The sequence below is a fragment of the Mustelus asterias genome, unplaced genomic scaffold, assembly GCF_964213995.1.
Source record: "Mustelus asterias unplaced genomic scaffold, sMusAst1.hap1.1 HAP1_SCAFFOLD_63, whole genome shotgun sequence".
NCBI lineage: Eukaryota > Metazoa > Chordata > Chondrichthyes > Carcharhiniformes > Triakidae > Mustelus > Mustelus asterias.
This window is the reverse complement of record NW_027590128.1, coordinates 488832-514852: the sequence shown is the minus strand read 5'-3', so window position 1 is coordinate 514852 and position 26021 is coordinate 488832. Positions and strand designations below refer to the sequence as shown.

At 43.7% G+C, this 26021-nt stretch overlaps 1 protein-coding gene and 6 non-coding genes across 7 annotated transcripts in view; 3 read left to right on the top strand and 4 right to left on the bottom strand.

The window, feature by feature from the left end:
• The window catches only part of LOC144483376 (uncharacterized), a 490005-nt gene that overhangs the window by 119072 nt on the left and 344912 nt on the right, over positions 1-26021 (bottom strand). The window lies entirely within an intron of this gene.
• trnac-gca (transfer RNA cysteine (anticodon GCA)) lies at positions 468-539 on the top strand. Its single transcript has one exon. It is a non-coding gene; the product is annotated as a tRNA-Cys (tRNA).
• trnan-guu (transfer RNA asparagine (anticodon GUU)) lies at positions 6034-6107 on the bottom strand. The gene has a single exon. It is a non-coding gene; the product is annotated as a tRNA-Asn (tRNA).
• Positions 12826-12898, bottom strand: trnat-ugu (transfer RNA threonine (anticodon UGU)). The gene has a single exon. It is a non-coding gene; the product is annotated as a tRNA-Thr (tRNA).
• Positions 16832-16904, top strand: trnak-cuu (transfer RNA lysine (anticodon CUU)). Its single transcript has one exon. It is a non-coding gene; the product is annotated as a tRNA-Lys (tRNA).
• On the top strand, positions 21606-21695 carry trnap-ugg (transfer RNA proline (anticodon UGG)). Its single transcript is given in 2 exon segments — positions 21606-21641; positions 21660-21695. It is a non-coding gene; the product is annotated as a tRNA-Pro (tRNA).
• Positions 25450-25522, bottom strand: trnat-cgu (transfer RNA threonine (anticodon CGU)). The gene has a single exon. It is a non-coding gene; the product is annotated as a tRNA-Thr (tRNA).

Below are 26021 nucleotides of genomic sequence, written 5' to 3'. Positions count from 1 at the left end.
GTCATTGATCGGCTTCAATATGCTAAGATTTAAAGTTTTTGATAATCCATGTAAGAGACCTGAGTTGTTTCCTGATCGAAAACAGCTCTGTCAGAAGCAGTGGAGTTAGATCGATATTTGTGTCCGAATTGGAAATGTCACATGGGCAACAGTTCAAGAACAAACACAGATTGTGAAGGACAGTGATAGGCTGCAAAGCGCTGCCAAGAGAGATGGGGATACAAGTTCAAATCTGCATGACAAATGGGGTTGATTTTATTGGTTAGATTGACACAAACATCTCCTAGTCCTGGATCCAAATCTCAGCCAAATCACAAGAAAACATCTCGCTAACTTAAACGCTGAGCTCTCCGACTTCACTCAGAAACCAGTAACTCTGAGACAAAGCGTGATGCAGTCTGACCACTGGAACCCCCTCCACCACTTAATAAGACTATGCTGGATCCCGAGCATCAGTTCACAGCTGAGGGGGTGTAGCTCAGTGGTAGAGCATTTGACTGCAGATCAAACGGCCCTCGGCTCAAATCCGAGTGCCCCCTTCCTTGTCTTTGTCTTAGTTTCAATTGTGACGGTCTTTCTTTGGCTGCAAAGCGCATTGTGACGTCCACCAACCGGGAAAGGCGTCGCATAAATACAATTCGGTCTTTCATAAATTACCTTCAGTCCCAATTTTTGGTTACTGACAATCGTCAATAGAAACAGTTTGTCCCTTTCTGCTCTCTCAAACGGCCCTTTCCAATGTTGGGAGAAGCGGGAAACCCCTAAATCGCTGCAACGCTGTGGGGGGTAAAGTAGTCAAAGGGGTTTGCATAGTATTGTAAACGATGTGGTCATGTTGTAGTTCTCGACTATGTTTTTAAAAAAGAAAATTGGGGTTGGATATATAACAGCACTTGCTGACACCCTAATATAGTGTGTCTTCGTCTTAATTGCGGAATTCGTTATTGCGTTCGACTTTAAGCAAATGTTTGGTGGCTCAGTACCATCCAGAGGCGGTCGTTGTACTTTTATTTTCCCCATAAGCATTCATTGTCGCGCAGTTCCGGCTTGTGAACAGAGGCAACAATAAAAATATTTCTCAAGTGTTGCCGCTCGACTGTTGTCAGGTGTTGTCAACATTATTTATTTAATGAATATTCATATCATCCATATCACATGGTATAATATATATTCATTTCAAATATGCAATTAAAGTTAAGAATTAGAGTCTTGGCTGGATGTGTTTGTGTGTCAGTTCTCCGATGTGTCCTCATCTGAGACTGGGAAACAATCTCTCAGTATTCTGTAGGTTCAATAAAATTGTCTCTCAGTCTTCTAAACTCCAGGGAATTTCAGCCCAATTTACACAGCCTCTCATCCCAGGAGAACTCTTTCATCACAGGAACCTACCCAGTGGACCGTCTCCGATGGAAGGGTAGCCTTTTTCGAAAATAAAAAGCATTGTCGATATCAGAACTGCACCGAATATTTCACACTTGCTCCCAACAAAACCCTGTATAAATGTAAATTGGTGTTTTTATTCTTATACAGCAATCTGTTGGCAATAAAGACCAAAATGCTATTCCCTTCCTATTGTTTGCTGCACCACCATGCTATCTTCCTGCGTTCCTTGTACAAACACACCCAAATCTCTCAAGACAAACGCTTATATTAGGAAAGACGATGGCCTGGTGATATTATCGCGAAATTATTTATCCAGAAACTCATCCAATTTTATGGGGCCCCGCTTTTGAATCCTGCCACGGCACGTTGTAGAATTGTTTTTCAATAAAAACTATCTGGAATTAAGAATCTACTGATGACCATGAAACCATTGTCGATTGTCGGAAAAACAAACAGTGAGTTCGGTAATGTGCTTTACGGAAGGAAACCTGCCGTCCCTTATCCGGCCTGGCCTACACTGACTCCAGAGCTGCAGCAAAGTGTTTGATCCTAACTGTCCCAGGGCAACAAGAATGGGCAATAAATGCTGGCCGGCAGCGACACCCATTTCTAATCAATTAAAAAAGAACTAGGTCACCTTTACAAACATTGTCTGCTCTTTCTCCGTTTATGAACAAGATAAGATCTTTCTGGGCAACATGGTGGCACTGATGCCTCACAGCGCCAGGGGCCCGGTTTCAATTCCCGGCATTGGTTACTGTCTGTGCAGAGTCTGCATGCTTTCCCCGTGTTGCGTGGGTTTCCTGCGGGTGCCCCTTCTTATTCCCACAGAGTGAAAGATGTGCTGGTTAGGTACATTGGCCATGCTAAATTAGCTGTCAATTTACCCGAGAAGGTGGCGGTTCTGCCGATGACGTAATTGTCACAGAAACTTCATTGCGGTGTTAAAGTAAGCTTAATTGTGGCACTAATGAATAAACTTTAAACTGTCCAACTGATGCAACCACTGAGCTATGGAGCCAATTCCTGCGCCCAGCGTGGAGTTGGTGTATCATCATCAGTGGAGCGAAGAAGAGATTGAATTTTCAGGTGGGTGATATTTGATGGATGTGGAAATATCCGAGGTGGAGAACAAGGAGTCAATCGATGAGACTTGAAAGAGGAAGAATTTGACATCTGTGTCAGTTGTTTTTGTGATAAATGTCTGCCGTGTCATTCTTCTTCAGAGTTTGTTACTGTTACATCTCTGATTTTTCCGGCTCTAATACAATTCATACAGCTGAAGATTGATCTTGTTTCTCCCTTAACAGACACTGTGAGGCGTGCTTTCGTTTAATGAAGAGTTAAATAAGAAGTTATTCGCTACTTGCCTGGTACTCCAACGTGGAACATGGCGATGAAACCTGACCACGGCATGCCAGGAAAGCTAATATTAGAGATTTGAAATTCTTTGATAACCATCTCTGTCTCCACCGCTTCATTTCAAGTCACTTTCGCTACTGACATTGTCACACAGTCATTCTAACATCTTATGACCAACTGAAGCAAATTATGCCTTCTTCCTTTATGTTCAGATACTTTCATCTCCAGAAATTCAGTCCGTGCTGAGCAAAGCGCTCTGTTTAGTTAACAGTTTATCATCAATTCCGGGCCATAGCTATGGAAACATTGACTCTGAACCACTAGACCACCCAGGCTCCACCATCACTTCCTCGATGTTGTCTTTTCCACCATTCATGGTGTCATGTAATCCATCCTGCTTTGTGCCCTATCACAAAAATCCTTTTTTTTCCCCTTTCGCTGAGTGATTCCTGACTTTACAATCAGAAAATACGGGGAATACTCAGTCGGTCAGTTCATGTTTAGTGACAAACGCGCAAATAATTCCAGTAGTCGAATCCCTCTGAAATTAAAAGCTTTTGTTTTTTTTTGTGCAGGCAAAATACTGCGGATGATGGAACCTGAAACAAAAATAGAAAAATGCTGGAAAATCTTAGCAGGTCTGACAGCAGCTGTCGAGAGAGAATAGAGCCATCGTTTCGAGTCCGGAGCTCTGACGAAGGGTCATCCAGACTTGAAAGTTTGGCTCTTTCCTCTCTCCACAGATGCTGTCATGTCTCTTTAGACCTTCCAACCTTTTCTGTTTATGATGAAAGTATTTCTGCCGCGATCAAACCAGGGATCTTTCGTGTGTAAGGCGAATGTGACAACCACTGCACCACAGAGACATTGCGATGCAATGATTCAAGGAAACTGGTTCCACAAACCTATCAATTGCAAACAATAATTTACATTTGCGTTCCATTGGAATTTGTGTGATAACAAAGGTATTTCATAAAGTTAAGGAACTGGACATATAGCGGTGATGAGATTCGATCACACGCTTCAACTACTATCACTGCCCAGTCAGTTCTCTCACAGCACCAGGTTAAAGTCCAACAGGTTTATTTGGTAGCACGAACTTTCGGAGCACTGTCCGAATCAGGTGACTCACGTGATGAAGGGGCGTGCTCCGAAAGCTTGTGCTACCAAATAAACCTGTTGGACTTTAACCTGGTGCTGTGAGATTATTTACTGTGCCTACCCCAGTCCAGCGCCGGAAACTCCACATCATTACTGCCCTGAGCTCATCAATGGTACCAGCAGAACCTATTGATGCCGTATCTGGTATTGCCAATGAACAGCATCAATGGAGTAGAATTGGGTCACATGAACCATTGAGCCTCCTCCATGACTGAATCAAGGCAGATCCACAGCCTCAATCCCAATTTCCCAGCTTATACCAACAGCCCTTCATTCACTTAGATTCCAACAACTCTCCACCTCAACCTTCAAAGTCTTCATCAACTGAAGATTCACAGACCTCTGTGCCGCTACAGAATTGATGCAAGATGGCGTCCGAGCGAGGCGAACTCTTGGAAGCTGTGCCCAGCATACCTTCTAACTCTATCTTTTACTCTCGTTCTATGCTTCTAAAACTTCATTCTAACTCTTTTAAACTCTCTCACAATGCTTCAATTCAATTTCTAGCATCCCGGCTATGACTGTAACACTACAAACTGCACTCTCTCGTTTCCTTCTCTATGAACGGTATGCTTTGTCTGTCCAGCGCGCAAGAAACAATACTTTTTATTGTATGCTAATACATGTGACAATAACAAGTCAAAGAATTCCAAAGATTCACAAGCCTTGGAGTGAAGAAATATCTCCATATCTCAGTCATGAATGGCTGAAACATTAACCAGAAAATGTACGCCCAGAGTACCTTACTGAGGCACTTTTGCCACTGTCGAACCGGAACATCACTCATTTGCCATGGCTAATCCATCAGCCTGCATCAGCTGCATCGTGAGTGTGACAGTGGAAGCAGAAAAGCAACAGTATGCCAGCAGCGACTTTGCTGAGGGTATTTTTTTTCAATAAATGGTGAAGAACAAATTTACATTTTGTCTGCTCCAATCCAGTTCATATTCAACAGCGATCAAGAATCGGGGAAAATTCAAAAAAATATTAATTTCGATAATGTTTCGACCTTATTTTAAATCGGGGAACTCATCGTATATGAAATGAACATGTTAACTCCTACAATCCAGAAACTCTGCTCACGACCAATGTGACCGGCCGAGAATATCAAACCGTGCAGTCTGATTGCAATTTAAATCCTTGTTTTGTTGAAATATAATTCGGTTGCAAACTTCAGCCATGTGGCAGAGTCATTGATCTAACATAAGATTCAGAAAATAACATTTGTCCCGAATTTTATCTCTTTCTCCATGAATGCAGTTGCAGAATATTATTCAAGCTTTGGGGGAGTGTAAATGCCACATGGCTGTGAGATAATGTGATTCCTTGATATGTAATAACGCTTAGAGATGGGGCAGCTGCTTTGAAAAGTTTTTATCAACTTTTTTTGAACCCAAGGATCAGTATACTTCAGGAACACAGGTGACACATGGAAGTGTTTAAAATTTGATGCGTGTGCACAGATTCTGCCAAACCTGCTGAGAATTTCCACCATCTCATGCTTGTATTATAAATACAGGTTTTATCAGAACATAAAACGGCAAGACGGCAATGATAAATGAAATAGTCCCACAAGCTGTTCACGTGTAACTTTCAATTTCCAAAACCCACCAACCTCATCATTACTGATCCTGTGAAAACTTACCTTGTAAAACACGGCAGGCATTCGTCTCTCAAAGAACTGAAACGCCTCAAATGTGAACTCACTGCTCTCAATCTCAGGACTTTTCAATTATAAAAGCAGCATTCTGGTGAAAGTTTAACTCAGTCCTCATTCCACTGATCTTTGCCGACTTGCTGTGTATTTCCCTCATTGAACACATTTCAGGTTGGGACAGACAGATTCCTGATCTATCTGAGAAAGAAGAGGAATGGGCAGGAAAATGGAAACCCAAGATCAAACATGGGTTAAAGTTTCGAGTTCAGTTATTGAGTTTAATAATTTTTGAAATATATAAATTGTTACACATAATATGTCAGAGATAAATGTTCAATAAACTAACGTCGGCTAACAGTAGAGGCAGAAACACACGATAAGTTTTTTTTAAATGTTGCCCAAGGACTCAGTGACACTCAAAAACCGAGAGACAATGAAAGCAGATGGAGAGGAAAAAAAACTGAAAGCCCCGTCCCTGGATGGTCTCGAACCATCAACCTTTCGGTTAACAGCCGAACGCGCTAACCAATTGCGCCACAGAGACTGACGCAACTGGAACTTACAAGGCATCCTAAATCAGGGTGACAGCGTGTTGGCTGCAAGTTAGACGCCAATTCAATTTTCACCAAACCTGACACAGAAAGACCAAATGATGACATCGTTTACAAATCTAAACATGTATATTTTATTATTTTACCCCACAGTGTTGTTGTGGTGTAATGGTTAATCCCTTCTCCTAACATGGAAAAGGGCCGTTTGAAACAGCAGGGAGGGACAGACTGTTCCCACTGACTGGGCTCAGTAACAGAGGACTTGGAATGAAGATCATGAAATATCTGCATTTGTATAGAACCTATCCCGACCAGCGGACGTCACAAAGCACTTTCCAGTCAATGAAGGGCAGTTTTAATTGAAAAAAAATCAATTAAGCGCGGAAGCAGGCATTCGATTTGAATGCAGAAACGTCGTGACCTGCAGTCAAATGCTCTATCCCTAAGCTATATTCCCTTTATGCTAAGCTCCCGTTTTGTCGCTCGTTAGTCCTCTGTCTCGCGTGGTCCATACTTATGTTTGCTCCTCTGTGTGCGTCACTGTGCTTACGTACGCTAAGGGTGTGAACGCTTTTTTTTTTAACCATCACAAACTCTATTCACTTACTTTATAAATCTTCTTGGTAAATATACAGAAGGTGGCAAAAGGCTGAAAGTTGCGAGATGAAATTGACCTTTTCTGTTATTTGTGAGTGGAGGGTGCTTCTTGACTGAGTTCCCGTATGTTCCATTGTGCAAGATGATTAAAAGTTTTCTTTGATCAACATTTAAACAGACAGCGGATTCACTCGGTGTGATGGTGGTCCCAGTTCTATATCTGCGATCACAGCATCAGTTCACGTCACTTACTGTAAACCCAATATTTCTAATAGGTTGAACGTCCCAATATTTCTAATACGTTGGATGTTTAATCTAATTTACTTCATTTTATATTTCATTATTTCCATCTCAGATCTATTTCCACCAGAGGCAAGTCTCTCTTTCAAAGTGTTCTGTTCAGGTTGAACATAAGTTAGTTCTTCATTCAGTGGCAACAACGATTACTTTTCGCTGCCGTATAAAAGCGGCAATGAGGTGAAATAGTCACACAAGCTGCTCATGTGTTCCTCTCAATTTCCAAAATCCACCAACCTCATCACTGCAGCTCCTGTGTAATCACTGTACAGTACACCCACCGGCTCCCTATTATCCACAGGACACGCGACTGCTTCAAAGATCTTGTGAATGGTCTCATGCTGCGGTGCAGACATTCTGTGATACTCTGCTTTCCTCACTCTCAGGCCATGGACTACACAGTACTTGTTCATTTATCTCTCCTGAATTGTTCCTTATCAGAGCTGTTTCCTGTTGTTATGCTTTCTAGCTCCTGGATTTTACTTGTTTAAAACCTCCTACATTTCCAACCTTTACCCGTTGAAAAGAAAAGTTATGCAGGTGTAAGAGGAGATTCCTTTCCCTGTGTGCACATGCTGCCTGGCTTCCTGAGTTTTTCCAGCGCTTCCAACTTCCACTGCAGTTGTCAGATCATATTTGTATGGCAATATAATATCTGTATTTGAGCGCCCCTTGCAGCAGTGGCTCGTTGGTGTACGGGTATGATTCTTGCTTTGGGTGTTGTGATTTGCCAGTTTGCGAAAGGCCCTGGGTTCAAATCGCAGACAAGCCCCGTTGTTGTTCGCAATGGCGAAGTCTTGCTCATTTCTTTGCCGTGGACAGGGCAGGATGAGTTTACTCACGGTTCGGTTTGGGAAACTGCCTCTCAAGCAATTCGAGATTTTTTCAAAAGTTGACTATGCTTTTGAACATTCTCTTTGTCCCTCGTCAACGATTCAGAGGACCCAATGCTTGTGGGCTCCGGCCGCTGGCTTTGTCTACATTGTTATTCATGCATTAGATGTGGCTGACTCCCCCACTCACTGTCTATATCTGTCTCTTTGTTTCTGTGTATCGACGTCAGTCTCTTTCACTGTCTCAGTCTCTCTTTGTGCCTCTATCAACTTTCCATACTTTTCTCTTATTTCCCTCTATTCTCGCGCTGTTTGTGTAACCAAGATTCACTGGATTGATTGTTGTGATGAGGCAGTTGCCCTTGGAGGAGAGATTCATTGCTGTTACCATGTTCTCCCTGGGGTATGGAATAATGAAAAGTGATCCCATTGAAAAGTCTGGAAAGGCGAGACTGTTTGACAGTGTACATGCTGAGAGATTGTTTCCACCGCCGCTCTCCCCACCCCCCCAACCCCGCAACACCCCCTCCAGCCCCCACCCCCACTCCTCCCCCGCCTCTTTCTGGAGTCTGGAATGCTTTGAACTGGGCTCACATTATCCGGATGGTGTGTCAACCATTTAGGACTGAGTTGAGGAGACAATTCCGCACTCAGAGGCCATCGTTATACTGAACAGAACGGATTACTGCAAAGAGGTGTACCGACAACTGAACAACGAGGAACACTACAGACAGTTACCCACAGATCCGACTAAAGAACACACCCGTCAACTCAGCACTCCGATCAAATCCTTTGATCCGGGCCTTCAGAGCACCCTCCGTGCTCTCATCCCACGTACTCCCCGCGTTGGAGATCACTACTGCCTCCCAAAGATACACAAGGCGAAAACACCCGGCCGTCCCATCGTATCGGGCAATGGGACCCTGTGCGAGAACCTCTCAGGCTATGTCGAGGGCATCCTGAAACCCATGGTACAAAGAACCCCCAGCTTTTGTCGCGACACGACCGTCTTCCTACAGAACCTCAACACACATGGAGCAGTTGAACCAGGAGCACTCCTCGTCACAATGGATGTCTCGGCACTCTACACCAGCATCCCCCACGATGATGGCATTGCTGCAACGGCCTCAGTACTCAACGCCGAAAACTGCCAGTTTCCAGATGCAATTTTACAACTCATCCGCTTCATCCTGGACCACAATGTCTTCACCTTCAACAACAAGTTCTTCATCCAGACACACCGAACAGCCGTGGGGGCCAAATTCGCACCTCAATATGCCAACCTCTTCATGCACAGGTTCGACCAAGACGACTTCACCGCACAGTGCCTTCAATCGATGCTATACACTAGATACATCGATGACATTTTCTTCCTTTGGACTCGTGGTGACCAATCACTGAAACAACTATATGATGACATCAACAAGTTCCATCCCACCATCAGACTCACCATGGACTACTCTCCGGAATTGGTTGCATTCTTGGACACACGCATCTCCATTAAGGACGCTCACCTCAGCACCTCACTGTACCGCAAGCCCACGGATAACCTCACGATGCTCCACTTCTCCAGCTTCCACCCTGAACACGTTAATCATAGAAAGAAACCCTACAGTACAGAAAGAGGCCATTCGGCCCATCGAGTCTGCACCGACCACAATCCCACCCAGGCCCTACCCCCATATCCCTACATATTTACCCACTAATCCCTCTAACCTATGCATCTCAGGACACTAAGGGCAATTTTTAGCATGGCCAATCGACATAACCCGCACATCTTTGGACTGTGGGAGGAAACCGGAGCACCCGGAGGAAACCCACGCAGACGCGAGGAGAATGTGCAAACTCCACACAGACAGTGACCCAAGCCGGGAATCGAACCCAAGTCGCTGGAGCTGTGAAGCAGCAGTGCTAACCACTGTGCTACCGTGCCGCCATCCCATACGGACAAGCCCTCTGTACACACAGGATCTGCTCTGATGAGGAGGATCGCAACAGACACCTCCAGACGCTGAAAGGTGCCCTCATAAGAACAGGATGTGGCGCTCGACTCATCGATCAACAGTTCCGACGCGCCACAGCGAAAAACCGCACCGACCTCCTCAGAAGACAAACATGGGACACGGTGGACAGAGTACCCTTCGTCGTCCAGTACTTCCCCGGAGCGGAGAAGCTACGGCATCTCCTCCGGAGCCTTCAACATGTCATTGATGAAGACGAACATCTCGCCAAGGCCATCCCCACACCCCCACTTCTTGCCTTCAAACAACCGCACAACCTCAAACAGACTATTGTCCGCAGCAAACTACCCAGCCTTCAGGAGAACAGTGACCATGACACCACACAACCCTGCCACAGCAACCTCTGCAAGACGTGCCGGATCATCGACACGGATGCCATCATCTCACGTGAGAACACCATCTATCAGGTACACGGTACCTACTCTTGCAACTCGGCCAACGTTGTCTACCTGATATGCTGCAGGAAAGGATGTCCCGAGGCATGGTACATTGGGGAAACCATGCAGACGCTACGACAACGAATGAATGAACACTGCTCGACCATCACCAGGCATGACTGTTCTCTCCCTGTGGGGGAGTACTTCAGCGGTCATGGGCATTCAGCCTCTGATCTCCGAGTAAGCGTTCTCCAAGGCGGCCTTCACGACACACGACAGCGCAGAGTTGCTGAGCAGAAATGGATAGCCAAATTCCGCATACATGAGGACGGCCTCAACCGGGATATTGGATTCATGTCATACTTTCGTTAACCCCCACAGCTTGCCTCCTCGACTTGCAGAATCTCACTGGCTCTCCTGTCTGGAGACAATACACATTTCGTTAACCTGTGCCTAATGCTCCCTCCACTCATATTGTCTGTATCTTTAAGACCTGGTTGGCTGTAAGGATTGGCATTCTAATCAGTATTCTGTAACTTGATTTTCTGTCTCTGTGTGCCTTGTTTGCGAGCAGATATCCACTCCATCTGTCGAAGGGGCAGCGCTCTGAAAGCTAATGGCAATTGCAACCAAATAAACCTGTTGGACTTTAACCTGGTGTTGTTAAAACTCTCAGTGTGTTTACCCCAGTCCAACGTCGGCATCTCCACATCAGGTAAAAAAAGGGCAGAGGAACAGTCATCGCTCGATAATATCTTGGGTGACCATCTCCAGAGGCCAGGGCAGCCAGTCAAAAAAACATTTGCCTCTACAGCAGTTCTCCACCCCTGACAGATTAAAATTCGCTCAAGAAAACTATCTAACAGAAGGATGCGGAGTTAGAAAGACCTTACAGACACCGCACAATTACTGAAGAACTCCAAAATCTTCTGAATCCCATCGAGGCCGTTTGTATAATTTCTTTGAGAGTGACTGAAATTCTGTTATTACAGTTTTGGTAATGAATGTTCCTAGTATTATTTGAACTGCATTTCAGTCGAACCGTACCTTAATTAACATGTTTTACTTGTTTACTTAAAGTTCTTGGTTATTTGAATAAAATAGCTTGTTAATTATTCAGTCAAAGTGAGTGACAGGCATTTTTATCATTAATAAGCCTCTGAACGTTAATTAAAAACAGTTAGCAGTTTCACAAATAGTTTTTCCAGATTACGATGTGAGATAAAGGGGATGAGCCTCTGTGTCATAACAGTATGGTAATTTACTGAATAACAGCAAGACTGGCAAAGTTTGGACAATATTTCACTGTTACAGAAGGGCACAAAGTAAATCTGTGTCGGGAATATAAGCAGAAACAGGAATAGCGGGAGTCAATTTGGCTCGGGGTGCTCTCAAACCTCCACACTTTCAATTGGCAGGTAAGTTTCCAGAACAAGTTTACTGCAGAAATAATACAGGAGTTTAAATTCAGGGCTTTCACTGCCTGGATTCAATTCAATTCCCTGTCTCGATATTGTGCTAATTGTTGTAACTCACACTGAGTTGCTAGTTTAAAAAGAGCCATATTAGACTCAGAACCTTAACTCTCTGTCCGCTTCACATTTGCTCCAAGACCTGCTGAGAACTTCCAGAACTTTCTGTTTTTATTTTAACATGAATTACTAGCTTGATCATACACATGAACACAATAAATAGGAGCAGGAGTAGACCACTCGGTCCATCGAGCGTGTTCCCGAAATTCAATACCGTCATGGCTGATCTTTGGGTACAACTCTGTTTTTCACCAGCTCTCCCTGTCCCTGAATTCCCGGAGAGGCCAGAAACCTGTCTATCCCAACGTTAAATGTATTCGATGATGGAGCTTCCATAACTGTCTGGCATAGAGAATTTCAAAGATTCACAACCATTTCAGTGAAGTAATTTCGCCTTTTCTGAGGCCGAAATGATCAGCCCATTTTCCTGAGACTGTACTGCCGTGGGTTAGATTTCCCGAGCAGCAGAAGAAATCTCTCAGCCTCCACCCTGTCAAACCCAATCAGTCTTGTGTAGGTTTAACGAAATCGCCTCTCATTCTTCCAAACTCCAGAGACTTTCAGCCAAATTTACTCAGCCTCTCATCATACGACAACTCCCTCATCCCAGGGATCATCTGCTGAACCTTATCTGCACCGTTTCAAATGCAAACACATCTTTTATTAAATGTGAATATCATATCTGCACAGAATATTCAACATGTGGTCTCAACAAAACCCTGTGCAACTTCAGCAACACCTCATTATACTTGGACTCCAGTCTGCCGTCAATAAACACCAAAATGCAATTTTCCTTCCAATCATTGCCTACACCTACATGCCAGCTTTATGCATTCCTTGTACAAACGCATGTATTCTATGCTGAATATCGACACTTAACTTTTTCAGCTCTTCAAATATGCGCTGCTTTTTCTATTTTTTGACGAAGAAGGAAATAGCTGTTCGCTTTCCAGAATTGCACTCGATCTGCGCCTCCACTCATCAAAGCTCCCCATTTCATCTCCCAGACTCTATTCCCTTTTCCGACAGCTTCTATTAGCTAAACCTTGCTCATAGGCTCCAGCGAGAATTGAACTCGCGACTCCTGGTTTACAAGACCAGTACTCTAACCACTGAGCTATGGAGCCAAATGCTGCAAGGCGCTCCCAGTTAGTGCAGCGTTATCCGTGGATTGAGGACCAGGATGGGATTTGAGGACGGAGATTTTTGATGAATGTGGAAATGTCTGAGGTGGAGAGCCGGAAGTTAAAAGACAGAAGTTGAAAGTGACATGATTTGACATGTGTATTGTGTATGTACTTGACATGTATGTTGTGTGTGTCATGTGGTTCTTCTTCAGAGTTTATCGTCAATGTTACATCTCTGATTTTTCCAGCTCTGATACAAGTTCATCCAGCTGGAAGATTTAGCTTGTTGTTCACTTCACGGACGCTGTTTTTGTTAAATGAATAAATGAACAAAAATGTATTCACTCCGTGTGTGGGAATCGAAACCGCGTCACAGCGCCGACGCTGATCACGAGACCCTCAGTGACGCTGATGTGACAAATTTGCAGTGAGTTGATCATCTCGGCACCCATTGCTTCATTTCTAATAACGTTCAATAAAAAAAAGTCACAATGAGGAATGACGGGAAGCGCACATGACAGGATTTGAACCTCAGTTTGAAAATCCCAATACATCCCCTCGGCCGGGACTGCAGTCTCAATGTTTGCAATCCTGCTGTTTATTTCGACAGACAGCCATTCAACCGGTGTTGCCGTTTATATTCTCTATCGGAGCAACTCCACTCCTCCCAGCTTTGACTAAGGGTCGTCTGGACTCGAAATGTCAGCTTTCTTCACTCCTTACAGATGCTGCCAGACCTGGTGAGATTTTCCAGCATTTTCTCTTTCTGTTTCCGATTCCAGAATCCACGATAATTTGCTGCTCCTTCCACACTCGTTCCTTTACCTCAACAACTGTTTACATTGCTCTGTCGCTCCTCTTTCTTCATGCCAAAAACGACACGGCACAAATTCTTGCATTCAATCTGAAATGCTGGACTTCAACTGCAGGGACCAAAACTCAAACCCATTCTGGCAGTGGCTGCAGTCGACCCAACAGCTCCGTAAAGACTGGACCTTCAGCCACTGGATTAGATTACTCGGCTACGTTACCACGTCAGGAGCTGTGCCCTTTACTGGTATTGTTATTAAAATTAGCAGCAAAGGAGCTGCGACAGTCCATCAGTTGGCTTGAGCCTGCTCCTTCACTGAATCAATTTATCCTGAACTCTGTAACAAGCAGGAATCACATCCTGTCAGAAACAGAATGAGCTGCAGTGAAGGACCAGCACCATTTAAACTGCCCTTAACCTTGTCTGGTTCCCAACATCCTGCCAGAAATGACAAGAAAAAAACCTCCTGCTGAATTTGCTCAGTCTTCACTTCAGGACATGAGGCGAGATTGTGTTTTATATGTTCCACAAGGCAATAACTGACATTTGTTTTTACGGTTGGATGAGAGCAACAAATGTCCATTACCTGACCACCAATCCAAACAGCAGTGAAAGTGTCAAACTCTGACCACCAGACCAGCTGCTTTTCGCCTGTTTTACAACTTGCTTTACACACACTGCATGTATTGCTTTATTTTTCGCGCCAGGCCAGACTACATTCACCACAAGCAAGTCTCTGTTGCAATATGGCACCTTCTGTTTCCATCCCAGTGATACATTCAATCAGTGACAACATACAACAGACATTCCACTTACAGTTATTCATTCCACTTTCGACTGTTTGAAACGAGAGAGAACCTTTTCCAAATATTTTCGTTGCAGAGTGAGGGAAAAGTTGAATAATTCAGTGTGAACGCCAAAATCTGACCTTTTTACCATCCACATGTTACCTTCCATCACCATCTCAATTGTCAGCGCTTTGCAGCCTATCACTATCTTTCTGCTACTGTGTTTGTTCTTGACTGTTGCACATGTGACATTTCCAGCTGTGATGTAGACTTGCAAAACTCACTCGGCTGATATTAGTAGATCTGCTTTCGATCAGATAGTCAATCAGGTTATTTTTTAATAGTTTGCTGAGACCTATAACTGATCGTTTCCTGAGCGGGAATTGAAAACAAACAACACTGGGGAGTACTGAATACAACCCACTGGACTCCCAGGGTCACGGGTGAACTGTATTTTTCAAAATGACTTACCATATATCCCTTAATGTGCCCAGTTTGGGTGGAACATAAGTGACTGCTTCAGCTAATGACGACACCAATTGTGCTTGCTGGGACATGAAATCGACAGTGAGGTCAAATAGTCCCACAATATGCTGAAGTGATCGTGGTATATAAAATTCTAAATAGGATTGAAGAAAGTAAAATCTTTTTTCTTATGCGCAATCGGGAACACCATGTCAAATGTATAGGTTGAGAGGTGGTAGATTTAAACTGAGATGAGGAGGAACTGCTTCTCACTGAGGGTCGTGAATTTGTGGACTGCATTGCCCCATAGCACGGTTGAGTCTGAATCATTAAATGATTTCAAGAAAGAGACAGATATATTCCTGATAATTAAAGGGATGAGGGGATATTGGAACAGGTAGGGAGGTGGATTTGAGAACAGGGAGAGATCAATCATGAACTGATTGCATGACGGTTCAGGCTCGAAGGGGTGAATTTGCCCACTTCTGCTCCTAATTCTATGTTCCTAAGTGTAACTTTCAATTTTCAAAACCCACCAACTCATCACTGTGGCTCCAATGTAATCTACGTACATTACATCCACAGGTTCCCCTTCATCCTCACCACAACTGCGTCCTGTAAGGGACTGAGGAATGGCCCCATTCTGTGGTTTAATTACTTTAAAATTCTTTGTTTCCCTCATTTAATCTCTCCTGATTTACACCCGGCAAGAGGCCTCAAACCCTCTTGTTATGCTGCTGGATAACACTTGTTTAAAACTTCTTACATTTCTAGAAATTCCCAGTTCTTCCCAATGAAAGGTTATGGTGCTAAAATATAAGATTTGTTTTCCTGTGCACACAAGCTGTCTGGCTTTCTGAGTTTTTCCAGCATTTTCACCTTTCACTGCAGAAGTCTGAGCAGCTTTGGATGTCAATGGAAATATTTTTATTGAACAACATCCTCAGCAGCGGCTCGTTGGACGAGGGGTATTACTCGGGCCTGGTTAGTAAACAACCACAAACGTGTGAGCGATCTCGGGTTCACAAGTCGGGCTAGATCCCTCAATCAGCTGTTGTTTCGTATTGGACAAGTCATAGGCTTTATAAATGTATTTGCAGTGCAAACGTTGGGATTGGTTTACGTGGGATTTGGTTTGAGAACCTGATCACACAGTGCAGGCAATCTATCAACACAACACTCACACAAGAAAATCAAGACATTAAAAGGTTAATATGCTTGTGGCCATTCACTTTATCTCTGGTCACCAGCTTAGAGGACCCCATGTTTGTTGGTTGAGACAGCTGGCTGTGTGTATATTGTTATTCATTCGTGGGTTGTGGATGTGTACCGCACTCGCTATTTCTGTTTTTCATTGTCTCTATTTCTCTCCCTCACACTCTCTCTCTATGTTTTTATTACGTTGACATCTTTTGCTCCTTGCTCTGTCCATTATTTAGCTGTCTGTGTGTAACCGAGGTTCACTGGATTGATTTCTGCGTTTCTCCTGGGAGGAGAGAATCAGTGGGATGAGTCTGTTCGCTCTGGAGTTTAGAATTATCAGAGTTGATCTTACTGAAAAGTCGGAAACTGGAAAACAGTTTAACAGTGTAAATGTTGAGTTCCCCCCACCCCTGGCTAAATTATTAAGAACAAAGAATAATAAGGTGAATGATGTAAGAGGAGTTTGGAATATTTGGGAGAGGTGAAGCTAAGAATTGGAAGATGTGAATAATGTAATTAATGATTGAGAGGAATGGATAGGAACTTTGGGGATTTTGTCGGTGGATTCATTGTAAACTTTGAAATCAGAACAAGCTGACACACCAGATGAAAAATCCATAGTTGGCTCCATGCATTTTAGGTTATGGAAAGCAGCTTAGCACATGTGCCCGGCTAGCTCAGTCGGTAGAGCATGAGACTCTTAATCTCAGGGTCGTGGGTTCGAGCCCCACGTTGGGCGACATTGGTTTCAAACTTTGCCTCATTCCTGGGTGAATTCCAGATCTCCGTTCCTCCAGAAGTGTCACCGCTCAAACTGAGTCTTTCTTCTTTCTACGTTGCTTATCTCACAGTTGTGGGTTTGTGACTGAAAACTGCCTCCGGTTCACTGGAAGGCGGGGAGTTTAGCGCTGAACTCCGAGAGAGGTTTTGTTCTCATTTATTATGAGATTCAAACCCAGATCTGCGAGATTGTGTCAGTGGGAATAATCATCTCCATTGTAATTCAATCACTCCAGCCTTCCATCCGATCAAAAGACCGTTTGTCCTTTCCTCCTCTCCCTCTCTATTTTCCTTGACTCTGTACTTGTTTGAAAATCATTAAATCACTACTTTTTTCCAGTTAGGGTCAAAGGTCAGCAACCTGAATCATTCACTCTCTTTCCCTCTCCACAGAAGCTCTTGAAGCCGATGAGTCCTTCCAACATTTTCTGTTTTGAGGTGGGATACGGAGCAACTTCAAAACCTAGTTTTGGATCACAGTGGTTCACTTTTCTCTGACTGAATCTTACCTGTTTGAACTGTTGAAAGGTTGAGGTCTTAAATAATAAGACACTGGAATATATCACCCTGTTTCACATGAAATGAAACAAAATGAGAATTAATCATTTCATAAAATGCTGCTAATGCAATATATATTTTGTTGTCAATGCCAGCATTTGTTGTCCATCCCTATTTCCCTCTGAATTGGGTATTTTGCTGGGCCATTTCAGAGGGCAGTTAAGAGTCAATCACATTGCCTTTCCTCTGGAGTCCCATGGAGGCCAGAAAGGAGAAGGATGGCAGATTTCCTTCTGCAAGATGTGTTTTCATGACAATCAGAAAACAAAGCTTCATTACGGAGACTAGCTTTCAATTCCGTTTCAGTTCTAGACTGCTTTGGGATCGTGACCTGTGAGCCTGGGTCACAGGATTCCTACTCCACTGATTTTACCACTATGTCACCATCTTCCCGGAAGAGTGTAAGTTTAAATGCTTCACATGGAATCAAACTACTTAATTTCACATTGAAAACAAACATTTAAAGCAGTGTACTGTGGAAATCAGTGTCGTACACTCAGGATACAGGGGAATTGACGCGATATCTATTGCTTTCATTCAAAGACAGAAAAATGTGGTGAATCCTCAGCGTGAGTGATGAAGGAGCTGCGCTCCGAAAGCTCGTGATTTCAAACAAACCTCTTGCACTTTAACCTGGTGTTGTGAGAATTCTTACCGGGTACTGAAGGGCATTTCATTTAGAATTCGCAAAAAGATTAATTTTATAAAATTAACAGCTTTCAGCAAATCGCACCGCAATCACATTGCAGACGGTGCAGTGAATTACTCTCCTGGCCTCATTGCATCAGCCCCAGAGGACGATTTCTCAAGAACACAAAACGCTCAGCGATAAAGAGGTCGGAGGCTTCATTCATCAGGGATTACCCGAGAGCACGTGACCTTTCTCCCAAATCACACACGCACACACACGCCCACAATTGCTCAATAGTGCTCAGATCACTTCAATTTCCGTGTTGGTTTCGTCGATAGAATTCGCTTATTTAACTGCCATGGTCTGGGTTCGATTCACGGTTAGGGAATGATGATTCATTGCTCTCGTGCAACACATGAATTAAGGAGAGTGGATATTGCTTCCTGGTCGAAAACGGGAGAGATACTTGTGGCAGGTTGAACAGGAAGAAGGAAAAATCTGCCCCATTCCACAATCCTGTCAATGACCCACAACAATTCATATTTACATTAGGAAGTCTTACAGCACCAGGTCTACTTGGAGTCAGGAGCTTTCGGGGCGCTGATAACATAGAGCAAATTGATTTTATTATCGGAGCAAATGAACCTGTTGGACTTTAACATGATGCTGTCAGACTTCTTATTGTGCCCACCCCAGTCCAACGCCGGTATCCCGACATCATATTTACATTGCAATTGCTGGTACCAACTGTCAGAATGAGTGAGTTACCTTCGACTGCATAAAATTTCACTGTAGCTCACCACATTCAAAGAGTAATGTTTGTTATAAACCTTATTGTGGTAAATCTGTTGAAATCCTTCAGCTTATCACTGCTCTGCTTTCATCACACTGGAAGCTAATGTGAAAAGATGAATAATTTCAAAGCTGAACAACGTGCACAGGACTGGAAGGAGAATGCGACTGTGAATAATTGGCACTGTGGAATTCCTGTATTCAGTCTATGGGAGAACCAGGAGAATGAAATCCTCATGGTCCAGTGCTGAGGATTTGGCGCTTTCAGGGTCATTGATCGGCTTCAATATGCTAAGATTTAAAGTTTTTGATAATCCATTTAACAAACCTGAGTTGTTTCCTGATCGAAAATAGCTCTGTCAGAAGCAGTGGAGTTAGATCGATATTTGTGTCCGAATTGGAAATGTCACATGGGCAACAGTTCAAGAACAAACACAGATAGTGAAGGACAGTGATAGGCTGCAAAGCGCTGCCAATAGATCAGGAATTTGTCTGTCCCAACCTGAAATGTGTTCAATGAGGGAAATACACAGTAAGTCGGCAAAGATCAGTGGAGTGAGGACTGAGTTAAACTTTCACCAGCATGCTGTTTTTTATAATTGCAAAGTCCTGAGATTGAGAGCAGAGAGTTCATATTTGAGGCGTTTCAGTTCTTTGAGAGATGAATGCCTGCCGTGTTTTACAAGGTAAGTTTCACAGGATCAGTAATGATGAGATTGGTGGGTTTCGGAAATTAAAATTTACACGTGAACAGCTTGTGGGACTATTTCATTTATCGTTGCCGTCTTGCGGTGTGTTTTATGTTCTGATAAAACCTGTATTTATAATACAAGCATTAGATGGTGGAAATTCTCAGCAGGTTTGGCAGAATCTGTGGACACGCATCAAATTCTAAACACTTCCATTTGTCACCTGTGTTCCTGAAGTACACTGATTATTGTGTTCAAAAAAACTGATAATACCTTTTCAAAACAGCTGTCCCATCTCTAAGTGTTATTAAATATTAAGGAATCACATTATCTCACAGCCATGTGGCATTTACAATTCCCCAATGCTTGAATAATATTCTGCAACTGCAGTCATGGAGAAAGAGATAAAATTCGGGACAAATGCTATTTTCTAAATCTTATGTTAGATGAATGACTGCCACATGGCTAAGGTTTTCAACAGAATTATAATTCTACAAAGCAAGGATTTAAATTGCAATCACACTGCACTGTTTGATATTCTAGGCCGGTCACATTGGTCATGAGCAGAGCTTCTGGATTGTAGGAGTTAACATGTTCATTTCATATACGAAAGGCTCCCCGATTTAAAATAAGGTCGAAACATAATTGAAATTAACATTTTTTAAAATTTCCCCGATTCTAGATCGTTGTTGCATATGAACTGAATTAGAGCAAACAAAATGTTAGTTTGTACTTCATCATTGATTGCAAAAATGCCCTGAAGGGGTATAGCTCATTGATATTAAGGGAATATTCAGAGGCATCCGATTTGAATGCTGAAGCGTCTTGACTTGCAGTCAAATGCCCGACTCCTAAGCTATATTCCTTCAATGTCTAACCTCCGTTTTGTTGCTCCTTTGTCCTCTGTCTCGCGTGGTCTATGGTTATGTTTGTTCCTCTGTGTCCGCCACTATGCTTACGTACCTCATGGGCGTGGACATGTTTTTTACCATCACAAATTCTATTCACTTACTTTATAAACCTTCATGGTAAATGTACGGAACAGCAAGAAGTTTAAAGTTGTGAGATGAAATTAACCCTTTCTGTTATTTGTGAGTGGAGGGTGCTTATTGACTGAGTTACCGTACGTTCCATTGTGTAAAGTGATTAACATTTTTCTTTGATCAACATTTAAACAGACAGCGGATTCACTCAGTGTGATGGTGGGTTCCAGTTCTATATCTGCGATCACAGCATCAATTCATGCCACTTACTGTCAACCCAATATTTCTAATAGTTTGGATGACCCAATATTTCTAACACGTTGGATGTTTAATCTAATTTACTTCGTTTTATATTTCATTATTTTCATCTCAGATCTATTTCCACCAGAGGCAAGTCTCTCTTTCAAAATGTTCTGTTCAGGTAGAACAGAAGTTAGTCCTTCATCCAATGGCAACAAGGATTACTTTTCGCTGCAGCATGAAAGCGATAAAGAGATGAAATAGTCAGACAAGCTGCTCATGTGTTCCTCTCAATTTCCCAAATCCACCAACCTCATCACTGCAGCTCCTGTGAAATCGCTGTACAGTACACCCACCGGCTCCCTATTATCCACAGCACACGTGACTTCTTCAATGATTTTGTGCATGGTCTCATTCTGAGGTGTAAACATTCTATGATACTCTGCTTTCCTCACGCTCAGACCATGGACTGTAAACAAGTTGTTCATTTATCTCTCTTGAATTGTACCCGGTCAGGGCCCTTTCCTGTTGTTATGTTTCCTCGCTCCTCCTGGATTTCACTTGTTTAAAACTTCCTACATTTTCAAACTTTACCAGCTTAAAGGGTAAAATGAAAGGTTATGAAGGTGTAAGAATACAGTCCTTTCCCTGTGTGCACTTGCTGCCTGGCTTCCTGAGTTTCTCCAGCGCTTCCAGCTTTCAGGGCAGCTGTCTGATCAGATTTGTATGACAATATATATCCGTATTTGAGGAGCTCCCGCAACAGCGGCTCGTTGGTCTAGGGGTATGATTCTCGCTTTGGGTGTTGTGATGTGCAAGGCTGCGAGAGGTCCCGGGTTCAATTCCCGGACGAGCCCCATTGTTGTTGTTTGCAATGGCAAAGTCCTGTTCATTTCTTTGCCGTGCACACGGCAGGATGAGTTTTCCCGTGGTTTGGTTTGGGAAACTGACAACACAAGGAATCTAACAACACAACGCACTCACAGGCAGTTCAAGATGTTTTCAAAAGCTGACTCTTCTTTTGGACCTTCTCTTTAACCCTAGTCAACAATTCAGAGGACCCAATGCTTGTGGGTTCCGGCCGCTGGCTTTGTGTACATTGTTATTCATTCATACGATGTGGCTGACTCCCCCACGCACTGTCTATATCTGTCTCTCTTTGTTTCTGTGTAACGACCTCATTATTTTGCACTCTCTCAGTCTCTCACTGTGCCTCTATCCACTTTCCATAGTGTGTTCTTATTTCCCTCTATTCTCGCGCTGTCTGTGTAACGAAGGTTCAATGGATTGATTGCTGTGATGAGACAGTTGCCCTTGGAGGAGAGATTCATTGTGGTTACCCTTTTCTCTCTAGAGTTTGGAATAATAAAAAGTGATCCCATTGACAAGTCTGCAACGGCGAGACTGTTTGATAGTGTGCATGCTGAAGGATTGTTTCCACCGCTCCCCCCAGTTCTCCTCCTCCCCACCCCCACCACCACCCGCTGGGGTAAACACAGTACGAAGTCTCACAACGCCAGGTTAAAGTCCAACAGGTTTATTTGGTAGCACAAGCCACAAGCTTACGGAGCACTGCCCCTTCATCAGGTGAGTGGGAGTTGTGTTCACAAACAGGGCATATATAGACACAAACTCAATTTACAAAATAATGGTTGGAATGCGAGACTTTACAGGTAATCAGGTCTTAAATGTACAGACATTGTGAGTGGAGAGAGGGTTAAGCACAGGTTAAAGAGGTGTGTATTGTCTCCAGCCAGGATGGTTGGTGAGATTTTGCAAGCCCAGGCAAGTCGTTGACTATCTCTAAGAATTCATTCCGTCTCTAAATGCCTGTAGATCCTGTCTCTCAAAATACCTTCCAACAACTTACCCATCACAGAAGTGAGGCTCACTGGCCTGTAGTTCCCAGGCTTTTCCCTGCAGCCCTTTTTAAACAAGCACAACATTTACCACCCTCCAATCTTCAGGCACCTCACCTGTGACTATCAATGATTCGAACATCTCTGCTAGGGGACCCTCAATTTCCTCCTTAGCCTCCCACAATGTCCTGGGATATACTTCATCAGGTCCCGGGATTTATCCACCTCGATGCGCGTTAAGACTCCCAGCACCTCCTTATCTGTAATATGTACACTCCTCAAGACATCACTATTTATTTCCTGAAGTTCCCTAACATCCATGCTTTTCTCTACAGCAAATACTGATGAGAAATATGCATTTAGCACCTCACCCATCTCTTGTGGATCCGCACACAGATGATCTTGTTGATCCTTGCTACTCTCCCTTGCTACTCTTTTGCCCTTTCTGTCTTTGTCGAAGCTCTTTGGATTCTCCTTTGCCTTATCTGCCAAAACAAGTATTTTGGCAGATAGGTTGCACATCTGCCTCATTGATGTGGTTGGTGGGTTATGAAAATTGAAAGTTACACTTAGGAACATAGGAATTAAGATCAGCAGTGGGCAAATTCAACGCTTCGAGCCTGCTCCAGCATTCAATCAGTTCATGGCTGATCTTTCCCTGGTCTCAAATCCACTGCCCCTTATCTGTTAATTCATGTTGTATTGGAAATATATCTGTCTCCTTCTTTAAACCTTTTTAATGATTCAGACTCCAACGTTCTATGGGGCAGCGAGTTCCAAAAGTCGACGACCATTAGCAATAAGTAGTTCCCCAGCATCTCCGTTTTAAATCTACCGCCTCTCTACCTATCCATGTGACAGTAGGTTGGTTCTATTCCTTCCCCACAGATGCTGTCAGATCAGTTGAGATTTCCAAGCATTTTCTGTTTTTTGCACAGATTCCAGCATTCATTGTATTTTGTTTTTTTGTGTAATTGTGACCTCTTGATCTCGATTGCCCAATAAGAAGAAACATTTTGTCTATGTTCACTCTATCATCCCTCGTAAAATTTTATGTAATTCGATCGCTTCAGCATCTTGTGGGACGATTTCGCCTCAGTGTCAATTTCATGCCCCAGCAAACTCCCAGCGACTGTATACCACTGTGCCGCCAGCTAGCAGAGATGGCAGCGCAGTGGGATACAATCGGGAGTGAGTTGCCCTGGGAATTCTTAACATCGACTCTGTCGTCTCATGGCTTCAGGTTAAACATGTGGAAGGAAACCTCTTACTGGATACCAGGTGCCGCCCTCCTTCGGCTCATGAATCAGTGATCCTCCATGTTGAAATACACTTGGAGGAAGCACTGAGAGTGGCAAGGGCGCAGAATGTACTCTGGATGGGGGATTTCAATGTCCACCACCGAGAATGGCTCAGTCGCAGCAATACTGATCGAGCTGGTCGGGTCTTAAAAGATGTAACTGTTAGACTTGATCTGCAGCAGCTGGTGAAGGAACCAACAAGAGGAAATAACATACTTGACCTCATCCTTACCAATCTACCGGCTGCAGATGCAACCGTCCACGACGGTATCCGCAAGAGTGATCACTGCATAATCCGTGTGGAGACGAAGTCCCGCCTTTGCATTGAGAATAGCCTCCATTGTGTTATGTGGCACTATCACCGTGTTTAATGGGACAGACTTCGAACCGATCTAGCAACTCAAGACTAGGCATGCATGGGCGTTGTGGGCCACCAACAGCAGGGGAACTGTACTCCAGCACAATCTGCAATCTCATGGCCCAGAATATACCCCAAATAACCATTACTATCAAGTCAGGGAATCAACTCTGGTTCAATGGAGAGTGCAAGGGTGTGTGTATGTGTGGGGGGGAGGGGGGGTGGGGGGGGGGTGCGCAGGAGTAGCACCAGGCATACCAAAATGTGAGGTGTCAACCTGGAGAAACTACCAAACAGGACTATGTACATGCCAAATGGCAAAAACGACAAGTGATAGAGGGAGGTAAGCGATCCCACAACCAACAGATCAGATCTAACCTCTTCAGTCCTTCCACATCCAGTCGTGAATAGTGGTGGACAATTAAACAACTCACTGGAGGAAGAAAATCCACAAATATCCTCATCCTCACTGATGGGGCAGCCCAGCACCTCGATGCAAAAGATAAACCTGAAGAATTCGAAGCAATCTTCAGCCAGGAGTGTCGACTGGATGATCCATCTCGGCCTCCTCCAGTGGTCCCTAGCATCTCAAATGCTAGTGTCCAGCCAATTCGATTCACTCCAATTGATACCAAGAAACGGTTGGAGGCACTGGATACTGGAAAGGCAATGGGCCCTGATAACATTTCGGCAATAGTACTTGTGCTGTCGAAGTTACCGCTCCCCTAGCCGAGTTCTTCTCGGACAATTACAACACTGGCATCTACGCAACAATGTGGAAAATTGCCCAGGTATGTCCTGCACAAAAAAAGGCACGGCAAATCCAACTAGCCAATTACCGCCAAATTAGACGATGTCGATCATCTGTAAAGCGACGGCAGGGTCATCAACAGACCTCCTCAGCAAAGCCCAGTTTGAGTTTCGCCAGGGTGACTCAGCTGCTGTCCTCATTTGAGCTTTTGTTCAAACATGGACAAAGGAGCTGAATTCCCGAGGTGAGCTGAGAGTGATCGGTCTTGATATCAAGGCCGCATGAGACCGAGCGTTTAAATTACCACGTGTAACTTGCGGCTATAAACTAAAGTTGAACATAAGGCTCCAGCGAGGATCGAACTCGCGACCTCTGGTTTACGAGACCAGTGCTCTAACCACTGAGCCATGGAGCCAACCCTTTGCAATGCCCTTGCAATAAATGTATAATAATCAGTGGAACAGACTGCATTTTCAGATGGAAATAGATATGTATGAGCGGGAGAGCTGGGAGTTAGAATATGTGGCGATAAAGGGGCAGAATTTGACATGTGCCAGTTACTTCAAACGATCAATGTTTGCCGTGTGCCTGCCGTTAAATTCTTCTTCTGAGCTTAAACTTGTTGTTACATCTCTGACTTTTCCACGTCTGATACAATTCATCCAGTTTGAAGATTAACCCTTGTTTCTCCCTTCCCAGACGATGTGAGGCCTAATTTGATTTAATGATGAGTTAAACAAAAAAATGTTCACCCCGTGACTGGGAATAAATCCCGGGCACGGCGCCTAATCCTGACCACTAGAAAAGCTCATAAGAGAGATTTGCAATTAGACCATAATCATCTATTTTCCCACTGCCTCATTTCATGTCATTGTCTAAACTTTGCTAGATAGTCACACAGCCAATCTATAATT